Source organism: Rhincodon typus, chromosome 41, assembly GCF_021869965.1.
Source record: "Rhincodon typus isolate 14 chromosome 41, sRhiTyp1.1, whole genome shotgun sequence".
Classification (NCBI taxonomy): domain Eukaryota; kingdom Metazoa; phylum Chordata; class Chondrichthyes; order Orectolobiformes; family Rhincodontidae; genus Rhincodon; species Rhincodon typus.
The window spans coordinates 1,833,907-1,846,375 of NC_063372.1; positions in this window are offsets into that span (position 1 = coordinate 1,833,907).

Here is a 12,469-nt window from a genome sequence, read left to right on the forward strand (position 1 = left end):
TGCATCCTCCTCTCAATTCACATCGCCACTCCCTGTGCTGTAAGTTATAGAGTCATAGAGATGTACAGCACGGAAACAGATCCTTTGGTCCAACTTGTCCATGCTGACCAGATATCCTAAATTAATCTAGCCCCATTTGCCAGCATTTGGCCCATATCCCTCTAAACCCTTCCTATTCATATACCCATCCAGATGCCATTTAAATGTTGTAATTGTACCAGCCTCCACCACTTCCTCTGGCAGCTCATTCCATACACGCACCACCCTCTGCATGAAATCATTGCCCCTCAGGTCGCTTTTAAATCTTTCTCCCTCTCACTTTAAACCTAAGCCCACTAGTCTTGGACTCACCTACCCTGGGGAAAAGACCTTGGCTATTCACTTTATCCATGTCCCTCAAGATTTTATAAACCTCTTTATGGTCACCCCTCAGCCTCCAATGCTTCAGGGAAAATAGCCCCAGTGTGTCCCTATAGCTCAAACCCTCTGACTCTGGCAACATTCTTGTAAACAAAAACAGAAGTTGCCAGAAAAACTCAGCAGGTCTGGCAACATCAGTAAGGTCACTGGACGCGAAACATTAACTCTGATTTCTCTTCACAGATGCTGCCAGACCTGCTGAGCTTTTCCAGCAACTCCTGTTTTTGTTCCTGATTTACAGCATCCACAGTCCTTTCGGTTTTTTATTTAACTTCCTTGTAAATCTCTTCTGAACCCTTTCAAGTTGAACAACATCTCTCCTATCGTTGGGGGAATTGCACACGGTTTTCCAAAAGTGACCTCAACACCATGATGTCCCAGCTCCTATACTCAATGCACTGAGATTCAGAAGGAGTCAGACCCTCGCCCTGGATGTGCCCTGCTGTCATTACTGCCCCATCTCATCACAGTTTAAACATAATCTCGTGCCCAGGGACTGGAACAGCTGGTGGAACTCACGCAGGGCTGGAGTGAGTTGCTGGCTTTTTATGGCTGCCTCATGTAATTCAAAACAAAAAGATGCAGAAAGGGAACATATGTTAGAACAGCTGCCTGCCATTGGCAATTTGCCACGTGGGATTGTTTTATACACTGTTTCCGTGACTGGGTGAGAGAAGGCCTGGGTAGTGAGTGGGCAGACAAGAGTAGTAAACAGCAAGGAGGATCCTATCCCAGAGCGTGGGAAAAGTCTTCCAGCCTCACCCACTTTCGTCCTGCTATTACTCCTCCCTTCCCCTCTGTTCCCAAGCTTGGGGACGTAGTGGCATTGTCACTGGACTCATCATCCAGTGGGCCCAGTCTCTGGGGAATGGGTTCAAATCTCACCACAGGAGCTGGTGGAATTTCCAAAATAGGAGCTAAATCTCAATTATGAAGCTAGTCTCAGTAATCATGAATAAAACAAAACAGAAATTGCTGGAAAATCTCAGCAGGTCTGGCAAATCAGAGTTAACGTTTCGGGTCCAGTGACCCTTCCTCAGAACTTTATCGGCTATTTCTGTTTTTGTTTCTGATTTACAGCATCCACAGTTCTTTCAGTTTTTACTCAGTAATCATGATCTTGACAACAGTCATTGATTGTCAGGAAAAACCCATCTGGGTCACTGATGTCCTTTAGGGAAGGAAATCTGCCGTCCTTACCCTGGTCTGGGTCTACACGTGACTCCAGACCCACAGCAACGGGGTTGGCTTGTAACCACCCTCTGAAACAGCCCAGAATGCCACTCAGTTCAAGGATGGGCAACAGATGGGACGCCCACATCCCATGAAAGGTGAAACAAAAGGAAGGGAGTGCCCAGTGCACAAAATCGCAGGGCCCCTCCTCTCCATTTGGGTTTGATCGCTCCCGATTATTAAGAGTAATCTTTTGTCTATGTTCTCAAACAGATGCACTAAAGTACCCACACGAGAAGACAGACATTTTTCAAAGCTTTCGGTCTAGCACTTATCAGGACTGATGCAAGAATGGCACTTGTCAAAAAATTACAACAATTTACACCACAGCAATGCAGATTGGTTAGCAAGTCAAGTCTAATTGGCTGAGCCGTTGCCATGGAGAAAGCAAAAGGGCACTGTAGCTTCTCACCCAGCTACTTCAAAAAAGGTGCAAATCTTCAACATATTCCTGTTATTGACAGAAAATGGGTCCCTAATGATCAATTTTCGATAATAAGTTGAGCTTGTAATGTCGTCCATTTATGGTTAGCACTACTGCCTCACAGCGCCACGGGCCCGGGCTCGATTCCAGCCTCGGGCGACTATCTGTGTGGAGTTTGCACATTCTCCCTGTGTCTGCGTGGGTTTCCTCCAGGTGCTCCGGTTTCCTCCCACAATCCAAAAATGTGCAGGTTAGGGTGGATTGGCCATGCTAAGTTACCCATAGTGTTCAGGGATGTGTAGATTAGGGGAATGGGTCTGGGTGGGATGCTCTGAGGCTTGGTGTGGACTTGTTGGGCCAAAGGGCCTGTTTCCACATTGTAGGGATTCTATGATCTATGAAAAGTGACATTAACCTGAGGGCTATCATAATAGAGTCATAGAGACATACAGCACGGAAACAGACCCTTCAATCCAACCAATCAGTGCCAAACATAATCCCAAACTAAACTAGTCCCACCTGCCTGCTCCTGACCCATATCCCTCCAAACCTTTCCTATTCATCTACTTCTACAAATGTCTTTTAAATGTTATAACTGTACCCAAGTCCACCACTTCCTCAGGAAGCTCATTCCTACTGTGCCCAGTTCTGGTCACCCTGTTATAGGGAGGACATTGTTAAGCTGGAGAGATTTCAGAAAAGAGTTACCAGGATGTTGCTGGGAATGGAGAGTTTGAGTTATAAGGAGATGCTGGATAGGCTGGGACTTTTTTTATTGGAGCGTAGGAGGTTGAGAAGCAGCCTTGTAGAAGTTTAAGCAATAATGAGGGGTATAGAAAGGGTTAATGGTAATTGCCTTTTCCCTAGGGTGGGGGGTTTCAAGACTAGGGGGCACATTTTCAAGGTGCGAGGAGGGAGATTTCAAAAAGACATGAGGGGCTTGATAGTATTGTTGTTTCCACAACCTATGTTACGGGCATTTTGAAATCAAGAAACAAATGGTGTTGGATCTCTTGAGGAGCATTAAGGTGGATAAGCCCCCAGGGCCCGATGATATCTAGCGCAGATTATGAGAGACAAGAGAGGTGATTGCTGGGGCCGTGACCAAGATCTCTGTATCCTCATTAGCCACTGGCGAGGTCCCAGAGGAATGGTGAGTAGCTAATGTTGTTCCTCTGTTCCAGAAAGGAAATAGGGATAATCCAGGAAACTGTAGACCAGTGAGTCTCACATCGGTGGTTGGGAAGCTATTGGAGAGAATTTTTAGGAATAGGATTTGCGTGCATTTGGAAAAGCATGGCTTAATTGGGGACAGTCAGCATGGCTTTGTCTGGGGCATGTCATGTCTTACTAACTTGATTGAATTTTTTGAGGAGGTAATGAAGGTGATCAATGAAGGTGGAACAGTGGATGTTGTTTACATGGATTTTAGTAAGGCTTTCGACAAAGTCCCTCATGGTAGGATCACCCAGGAGATTAAGATGCATGGGATCCACTTGGATTCAGACATGGCCACTTGGATTCAGAATTGGTTTGTCCATAGAAGACAGAGGGTAGTGATAGAAGGGTGTTTTCAGGCTGGAGGTCCGTGACTAATGGTTTTCCGCAGGAATCCATACTGGGCCCTCTGCTGTTTGTGATATATATAAATGACTTGGATGAAAATGTAGATGGGTGGGTTAGTAAGTTTGCAGATAATACAAAGATCGATGGAGTTGTGGATAGTGTAGCAGTTTGTCAAACAGTACAGTGGGGTATAGATCAGTTGCAGATATGGGCAAAGAAATGGCAGATGGAGTTTAATCCGGGTAAGTGTGAGGTGCTGCACTTTGGGAGATCAAATGTTAAGGAAAAGTACACAGTTAATGGCAGGATCCTGAACAGCATTGATGTACAGAGGGATCTTGGGGTTCAAGTCCATAGCTCCCTGAAAGTGACCACACAAGTAGATAGAGTCGTAAAGAAGGCGTATGGCATGCTTGCCTTTATTGGTCGGGGAATTGAGTACAAGAGTCAGGATGTCATGTTGCAGCTTTAAAAGACTTTGGTGAGGCCACACTTTTAGATTATTGTGTTCAATTCTGGTCGCCACATTACAGGAAGGATGTGGAGGCTGGATTAGAGGGTATGAGTTATAAGGAGAGGCTAGAAAAACTGAGATTATTTTCTCTTGAGCCGTGGAGGCTGAGGGGAGACTTGACAGGAGTCTGTAAAATAACGAGATGCATAAATGGATTTGATGGTCAGAATCATTTTCCCAGAGTTGAAATATCTAAAACTAGGCCGGCATGCATTTAGGGTGAGGGGGGGAAAGTTCAAAGGAGATGTGAGGGGTAAGTTTTTTACACACAGAGTGGGTAGGAGTCTGTAACGCACTGCCAGGGGTGGTGGAGACGGATACAATCGGGGTGTTTAAGAGACTTTTAGATAAGCACATGATGAATATGCAAGGAATGGAGGGATATGGACCGAGGGTAGGATTAGTTTCATTTGGCATGTACATTTGGTACAATGTTGTGGGCTGAAGGGCCCGTTCCTGTGCTGTACTGTTCTACATTCTATGTTCTACGGTGAGGGTCCTGTAATTTCAGAATTGGATTGATGGATCCAAGAAGTTATTAAGAGATTAACTGTCTTTGACCTGGCTACGAATACCAATGTTTGGTTTTCTTGGAGATTTAAGTACTTGATGGATTTTAAAGTATTGAATGGGCTTTTATCAATGTTTATTTATATATAGTGAAGTCTTGATACTTTGAACTTCATTTGATTTTTTACCAACATAACTCCTGAGTCGACCGAACAATAGATGCTGGGTGAGTTGACACAGGTGATGTAAGAGTGCAGTGCATGGGCTTGCATAAGTTGGCATTGGGACTATAAGGGGCCATGGAGGTGAGTTGGAGGGTCGTGGATTGGCAATAGTCATAGAGTCGTAGAGTCATACAGCACGGAAACAGACCCTTCTGTCCAACTCATCCATGCCGACCAGATAACCTAAATAAATCTAGTCCCATTTGCCAGCATTTGGCCCATATCTCTCTAAACCCTTCCTATTCATGTACCCATCCAGATGCCTTTTAAATGTTGTAATTGTACCAGCTTCCACCACTTCCTCTGGCAGCTCGTTCCATACCCACACCAGCCTCTGCGTGAAAATTTGGCACTAAGCTGGCACCGGGACAATGAAGGCCTATAGAAGGTGGATAAAGGTGTGCAGGTTGGCATAGAGTGCTTGGGGGCCATGGGGAAGATGGGTAGTGGCACATAGGTTTACAAGGAGGGTATAAGACACAATTGAGACAGTTGGGGGCATGTGTTGACACATATGGGGCATTGGGTGTTGGGGGATATGAGGGGAATGTGAGGGGTGAGGACTAGACAGCTAACTGCTTCTATTAGAGCCAATAAGAAGACAGCCTCATTGTCCAGCATTGCCCATTAGTGCCACCAAGGGCAGTGGTCCTGAGGCCAGCACGCACTATCCCCCCAGGACAGAAATCCAACCATTCGAGGACGTTGCCCCTGAGATGGGTGAATCCTTGAGTTGGGAAAATTTTCCAGGACTCACACATCCAGATCGGGAATGAAAAAGCCAAGTGTTTCTCTTTTGGCTCACGAAAATGACTGATGGAATTTGTACAAACATCTTGAGTGCTAAGCCCAGGTATCTGAGCTCAGATATAGCTCACTTGCCTTAGAGTCAGATTCCACCTGAGAGTCTCCAGACTGTTATTGTACCCCCTGTACGTGGGGTGTTACAGCCTTTCTATATTTTCCTTTTTCAAACTCAGCTCTTAAATGTTATTTTTATTAATCGATTTTTCTGCACCAATCTTGTTCAGAGATGTTATCACATCCCTCTAGAGGACGTAGGACTTTGAACCTGGACCTTGTGGTCCAAGGACAGAGACACTACCACTGCACCACAAGAGGACCTTTCTAAATGGGATGTTCAATTGATGCCCCTATCTGCCCACTTAGAATTCCTACATTGTGGAAGCAGGCCATTTAGCTATCAAGTCTGCACTGGCCCTCTGAGGAGCATTCCTTTCCCTCCCCCCCGCCAATTCCTCCGAATTTCCCATGGCTGACCCACCTAGCCTGTACACTATTGGCAAATTACCATGGCCAATCCACCCTCACCTGCACATCTTTGGACTGTGGGCGGAAACACACATGGACACAGGGAGAATATACAGACTCCACAGAGACAGAGGGTGGAAGCAAACCCAGGTTCCTGGCGCTATGAGGCAGCAGTGCTAACCACTGAGCCACTTTGCCACCCTTAGGTGAATGGCCCTGTGGCAATGTTGGAATAAGACTGGCGCGGATCTTCTCAACACTCTCTCCAGTAGTTCTCCGTCAAGCCAGCAATATTATCAGAGGGTTCCTAGGGCTTTTTGTAGTGCGGTGGCCATGTCCCTACCTCTGAGGCAGGAGGCCTGACTTCAAATTCCACCTAGCTACAGAGGTGTTTTCTAATGACCCCAAACAAGTCGATGAGGAAAAGATCTAGTGGGGGTCCGGAGTGGGATCTTGCTGTGTGTGACTTGGCTGCCGTGTTTGGACAACAGTGACAAGACTTCCTGCAGAGCACATTGCTAGGCCCTAAGGCCTTAGCAAAAGCCACTTTGCTTTAACTTCCGTCTGCTTCCATGACTTCTCCAAATGGGACCGTCAATGTCGAGCAGGCCGATGCTGAAGGGGGCACTCTGCCTTGAATTGGCAGGACATTCATGTCGAGGTCCTCACCTGTTTGTCAGCAAGACAATATGGCCAACGCCATTGTCCAGCCTGAGAGTGTGCCTTCAGGGTGAAGGGCAGCGCACTTAGCTACCATTCTACTCGCACACCCGATGGGGCAGACATGGTGAAAATCATTCCACTTGTGGGGTGGGAGACCAAAATAAGGCGTCTGAGATATAAAATGGCCACAAATAAATCCAATAAAGAATTCAGGAGGAGCCTCTTAAGTGAGAGAATATTGAGAATACAGAGCTCACTATCAGAGGGAACAGTTAAGGTGACTAGGATGGATGCATTTTGAGGGAAGGCACATAAATGAGAGGAGGTTGAGTGATGGAGGGGGTAGTATTCCTGCCTCTCGAGCAGAAACTCTGGGTTTAAAGACCACTCCAGGACTCGATGACCAAGGAAAGTGAGTTGATAACAAGGTCAAATGGGTTAATTTTTAAAAATTCCTTCATGGGGTGTGGGCATCGCTGCCTAGGCCTGCATTTGTTGCCCGTCCCTAACTGCCCTTTGTAAATCCTTCCATCACACGGCAGCGGCAGGCAGGAGAGCAGGAGACATTCCTGGTCCTTCCTGAAATGGAAAGAGAATTGGAGCCTCCGCCATCACTATCCAGGACTCCAGGCTGTGACAGTGTGTGTTGCCAGGGCAACCTGGGCTCCCAAACTGAACTGCTCCATACTGCCACCAGGTGATGAGAAACAGAATAGAAGGACACGTTGACAGTGGATTGGTGCAGACTTATACAATGAATGGGAGGGCCTTGGGTAGTGTTGTAGAACAGAGACACCCCGGGGCTCAGGTACATAATTCTTTGAAGTTTGCGTCACAGGCCGGTTAAGAAAGCATTTAGCATGTTTGCCTTCATTGCTCACACCTTTGAGTATAGGAGTTGGGACGTCATGTTGAAGTTGTACAGCACATTGGTGAGACCTCTTCTGGAGCACTGTGCCCAGTTCTAGTCACCCTGTTATAAGACCATAAGACCATAAGCCATAGGAGCAGAAATTAGGCCAGTCGGACCATCGAGTCCGCCATTCAATCACGGCTGATAAGTTCCTCAACCCCATTCTTCCGCTTTCTCCCCACAACCCTTGATCCCCTTGATAATCAAGAACCTATCTATCGCAGTCTTAAATGTACTAAATGACCTGGTCTCCACAGCCTTCTGTGGCAGTGAATTCCATAGATTCACCACCCTCTGGCTGAAGTAGTTTCTCCTTATCTCTGTTCTAAAAGGTCTTCCCTTCACTCTAACGCTGTGCCCTGAGGTCCTAGTCTCTCCTACCAATGGAAGCATCTTCCCAATATCCTTTATAGGAATGATATTATTAAGCTGGCGAGGGTTCAGAAGAGGTTTACCAGGATGTTGTCAGGAATGGAGGGTTTGAGATACATAGAACATAAAACATAAACCGTACAGCACACAGGAACAGGCCCTTTGGCCCAGAATGTTGTGCTGAACATGATGTCAAATTAAACTAACCCCTTCTGCCTGCCCTTGGTCCATATCCCTCCATTCCTTATATGTTCATGTGCTTATCTAAAAGTCCCTTAAATGTCCCTATCGTATCTGCCTCCACCACCACCCCTGGCAGTGTGTTCCAGACTCCTACCACACTCTGTGTAAAAAAAACTTGTCCCTCATATCTCCTTTGAACTTTCCCCCTCTCACCTTAAATGCATGCCCCCTAGTGATAGAGATATAAAAATAGACTGGATAGGCTGGGACATTTTTCCCTGGAGCATAGGAGGTTGAGGGGTGACCTTATAGAGATTTATAAAATCATGGGGGGTATAGATAAGGTGAACAGCCAAGGTCTTTTTCCTAAGGTGGGGAAGTGCAAAATTAGGAGGCATATTTTTAAGGTGAGAGGAGAAAGATTTAAAACAGACATGAGTAGCAACAATTTTACACAGAGGTTCGTGTGTGGAATGACCTTCCAGAGGAAGTGGTGGATGTGGGCTCAGTTACAATGTTTAAAAAGACATTGTGATAAGTACATGAATAAGAAATGTTTGGAGGGATAAAGGCCAAGCACAGGCAGGTGGGACTAGTTTAGTTTGGGATTATGTTCAGCATGGACTGGTTGGGCCGAAGGGTCTGTTTCCGTGCTGTATGACTCTATGACTCTATGACTATAAACACTGGCATGGATCAGTTGGCCTGTATGGTCATCTTCTATATTGTAAATTCTGCAAATTCCTAGTCAGAGGGTAAATTCCAACTCTCTGGTTGAAAGATTAAGATCTAAGTCCTAAACTCCCAATTGCTCGGCGATAGAACTCCAAGTTACATGCTCTCTCGGGTTGCTCAGATTTTTTTTAAAAATGTATCGCATTTCTGGAATTTGAAAGCAAAAGGAAATAACTGCAAGCACAGCGGAACTGTGGAGCATTGCAATTGAACACACATGAATGGTGCAATCTGTATTGTATTAACGTGTCAAATAGATGATAAAGTGGGAGGCCTTTACAAGCAGGAATGGGAGAATTACATAGGAAATGCACTATTAGGGCTGCAAAATAAAAAAATATGAGCCGTGGAGCCTGGCCAGACAGGAAGAGACAGCAATAAGAGAACACTTGAGTTTCTCCCACATCCATATAGTGACTACTGCCAAGGATACAGAGAGAAACAGGAAACTGAAGGAACAGATTTAGTCCAGGGGACTGGCTATGACAATGAGGGGTGGACTGTTGAAACTTAATTCCTATTTCTTTTCCCTTGGCTGTGCGAGGATGTGTGCCTGTGTTTTCTCTCTCTCTCTCTCTGTTAAGTTTGGGGCTGTTTAAAGAACACTCCTGGACTATTGGCATTGACGTCTTGAGATCGAATTGATCTGGATTTGTCTGGTGCATGCAAGACACAACAGACAGCTATCAGAGGTACGTCTGTGGTGACCTAGCACTCGATATACCAGTGAACAGAATAAGCTGTCTTGTTACAAATCTGGACATTGACGTGTGGAATTCTCTCGCTCTGAAATCTAGTCAAACATTAATAATGTCGCTTAATTTAAAAAGTAAATGGTGTGCTTTGCGGCATTATAGATAGACATGTTTCGTAATCAAATGTCTCATTTAAGTCTCCTTAATGTGTACTTTGGACAAATGTAGTCTATTTATCCAGGAAGACACAGCTAAGATGATTCACTCTGTTGGAACTGATGCAAGGGATGGTTTCGGTGGTTTATTTACGAAGCACAGGTTAAAAAGGTTTAGTTCCATTCTGAGCAGGGACTGAGGGAACATAGGAAGGGCAGTTTTTCTTTTTAAGAAGAATCTCTGCCATGTACTGGTTGCCACAACTTTGTCACCTCACGCATTCTATGCCAGTTCCTGGTTCTGTTCGGTGGGCACTGTGTCAAAGAGATTTTCACTCTATCGTCCCACACCTTCCACTCCCCTGCTTCCCCAAGTTGATGGTTATTCCTTCATTGCCATGGTGCCCGTCGCTTCTGCCATCTGCGGGCACGATTGCTCCATGTGCGAAGCTGCCCCCTCAGGCAAGCAAACGTTGCCAACTCTGGGGTGGGGGGAATTGTGTGTCAATCTCAGCCCACGCGTGTCCCACAAACCCAGGGGCTCATCCATGTGTTTGCCAACCCTGTTATATTTGAAAGATGAAACAGTGGGGCAGGCCGTCGGCAGGATCTCTGACATGGCAAAGCTTGCCGTCAGCCTGGCATGGCTGGGCATGTACCCATGCCTCCACCAAAAGAGTCAACATTCCAGGTTCAATGAAGGAGGAAAGAGTGGAGATATCAAACATAAAGAGATTGAGAATAGAGGGGGGGGGGATTGTTTAGATTTGCTTGCTGTTTTTAAGGCTACTTTTATGAGGCAACCTCACCCTTCCCAAGAATGCACCCCCTCCCCCAAACGCCCCCAAACTGATATGATGTGGCATCTCCTGTCCTGGATGCCAACGTCCCTGTGGCATCTGCCCACACCTCCCCCTCTGCCATGTGCTGCAGCCCCCATCTCCAGCCACTCGTTCACCAGAAGGGGATCACGTTGGGTGGATCAGGCCTCGAGATTTCCCTCCTTGTCTGTGGATCCCCTCAGTGGGGCCAAAAATGAGGAAATGAAGTAACACCCTGCCGACAGCGAATCGTTGCCTCCGCCACAAAACCAATGTAACATTTTTTTAAAGGCTTGGGGGATTTTCAGAACCCCCTGGTGGACTGCTGACTGTGAGCTCTTTTACTCTGTTTCTTCTGTCCTCTTTTCCTGAATACTGCATGCAATCCTGGTCTCCCTGCGATAGGAAAACCGTCGTGAAACTTGAAAAGGATTCAGAAAAGATTTACAAGGATGTTGCCGGAGTGGAAGGGTTTGAGCTATAGGGAGAGGCTGAATAGGCTGGGACTATTTTCCCTGGAGTGTCAGAGGCTGAGGGGTGACTTTATAGAAGTTGATAAAATCAAGACAGGCATGGATAGGGTGAATAGATAAGGTCCTTTCCCCAGGATAGGGGAGTCTATAACTAGAGGGTTTAAGATGAGAGGGGAAAGATATAAAAGGAACCTGAGGGGTAACTTTTCCACGCAGAGGGTGGTCCGTGTATGGAACGAGCTGCCAGAGGAAGTGGTGGAAGCTGGTACAATGACAACATTTAAAAGGCATCTGGATGCATATAGGAATAGGAAGTTCTGAGGAGGGGTCACTTGACCTGAAATGTTAACTGTGATTTGTCTCCATGGATGCTGCCAGACCTGCTGAGTTTTTCCAGCAATTTCTAGTTTTGTCTCTGATTTACAGCATCATCAGTTCTTTCAGTCCTTCGATTCCTTTCTCCCTCCTGTGTAGGCAGGGTTAGCTCAGTTGGCTGGACAGCTGGTGAGAGGTGCCAATAGCACGGGTTCAATTCCAGCACCAGATGCCGTTCCATCTTCTCTACTTAGCCCCTCGCCCAAGACATGGTGATTTTTAGATTAAGCTCACCACCAGTCATCTCTCTCTTTCGAATGCCAAAACAGTTCTCAGGTTCTGTGGTAGCTTCACCTTTACATTACATTTATCCAGCTTCCTTATCAGCATATGTGCTTTACAGAGCAGCTTTCCACATTCTCTAAGCGGGTAATTCCTGAAATCCCTACTGGATTTATTTGTGACTGTCTCGTATTTTTGGCCCCTTGTTTTAGACTCCCCCCACACACCATAACATTTACTCGATGCCTCTCCAATCTAACCCCTTCAGAGGGCATCGTGGGTGAGCAGCACCATTCACACATATTGTACCATCCCAGGTTAGGTTGAGGGGAGGCCATGGGGAGCCAGCAATAAGGGGAGGCAATGACCTAGTGGTATTATCACTGGATCGTTAGTCTGGAAAACTCAACTAATATTCTGAGGACCTGGGTTCACATCTTGCCACAAAAGATACTGAAATTTGAATTCAATAAAAATCTAGAATTAAGTGTCTAATGACAAGCATAAATTCATTGCTGATTGTTCATTAGAGGACAACTGAGATCCAACCACATTGGTGTGTGTCTGGAGTCACATGTAGGCCCAGACCAGGAATGGATGGCAGTAGACTCTATAACAGTTAAAGAGTCTATTGCCATCCATTCCTGGTCTGGCCTACACGTGACTCCAGACCCGCACTAGTGTGGTTGATTCTTAGTT